Source organism: Poecilia latipinna, unplaced genomic scaffold (assembly GCF_001443285.1).
Source record: "Poecilia latipinna isolate Pla-1442-1.1 unplaced genomic scaffold, P_latipinna-1.0 Scaffold82, whole genome shotgun sequence".
Taxonomy (NCBI): Eukaryota; Metazoa; Chordata; class Actinopteri; order Cyprinodontiformes; family Poeciliidae; genus Poecilia; species Poecilia latipinna.
Window position 1 is genome coordinate 333,696 of NW_015112698.1, and position 1,264 is coordinate 334,959.

General features: G+C 40.3%; 1 long non-coding RNA gene across 1 annotated transcript; it reads left to right on the forward strand.

The window, feature by feature from the left end:
• The first annotated feature begins 26 nt into the window (after positions 1–26).
• LOC106938233 (uncharacterized) lies at positions 27–1,258 on the forward strand. The gene is made up of 3 exons (XR_001422578.1): positions 27–290; positions 419–574; positions 1,044–1,258. It is a non-coding gene; the product is annotated as an uncharacterized LOC106938233 (long non-coding RNA).
• Positions 1,259–1,264: the final 6 nt, after the last annotated feature.

The window sequence follows — 1,264 nt, forward strand, 5'->3', positions numbered from 1 at the left end:
TTGATGGTTGCTCATACAAAACCAACATATACAGCAGTTTCCGGAGCCATAAATGGAGAAAACATCAGTCATGCACCATTAATGACTTTAAAAGTGGAATAGTTGTCACGTCACTCATTTCCAATCCATCTGACTATGACTTGAATGAAGAAATAGAGCTAACCACTGAGAGAACCATACGGGAGAAGATGGCCAGGACTTTTCAGTTCAGGAGGCAAGAGATTGTGGATCAGAAGCCAACCATCGAGAACCTCATGGAAAGATGGCCAGCTTTATTTCAGATGGAAGAGGTACACTTTTTACAACTTTTTGTATACTTAAGCCCATAGATGAGAAAATGTTTTGTTTTTGTTATTTTCTTTATTTCACATTATTCTTAAATTTTAAGTGTATTTCGCAATGTTTTCTTGTGTTGCAGGTTGATGCAGAGTTTCTGCGCGTTACTGCTGTTCCCCTCCTGACCTGATTTATGGCGCACCTGGACAAGCACTCCCCGCAGCTGCTGAAGATCTTCAGAAAGAAAGGAGGGATCACTAAAGCAAAAACTGCCACGATCCTTGAGTTTCTTGACCAGGTATGATGTGCAGTATATAATTAGCCACTAACGACAGCCCTCAATCCTTCTACATGAAGAGGATGTGCAGATGATGTGCAATTGATGTACATGGCATTGTTATTGTGTGCCAAGTTTTGCACCATATTCACTATCAACCATTTAAAAACAGAAAAACATGTGCCACCTATGAGTACATTAATGTATAGTAGCACATAGAAAATAATTTCTGCACCTGTCACTGCACCTGTCACTATAGGAACCCAAACAGGAGCCATCCAGTCTGTCTTCATATGTAAAGAGGGACTACTAGTGACCTCTGGCAGATGTACTAGAATGGCTTTACATTTTCACTGCTTTCAATTTGTCTGCCATGGATTCAGTATTGACCAGGCACACACTGTAAAAGCACTGTTTATGGTAGAGCTGGGAATTAAGTTGCTAGACTAGTGTACACATCGCATAATAACCATTTTGATTGTCCCTAAAGGGTGCTGATGCAGATTTCAGAAGGGAGTGTATCCTCAAAGCCCTCATCATCTACCTGGGAGAACGTGTTGAGGACCTTATAAAGGAATACATGGTATGTCCAGATATTTTCTGTCACAATGATGATTCAACTTTATTCATCACGGGAGAACACCTATGCCATTATACAGTATATAGTGATTAATGAGGTGTGCCAGACTGCAGTTGTTCAGTTGCATATTT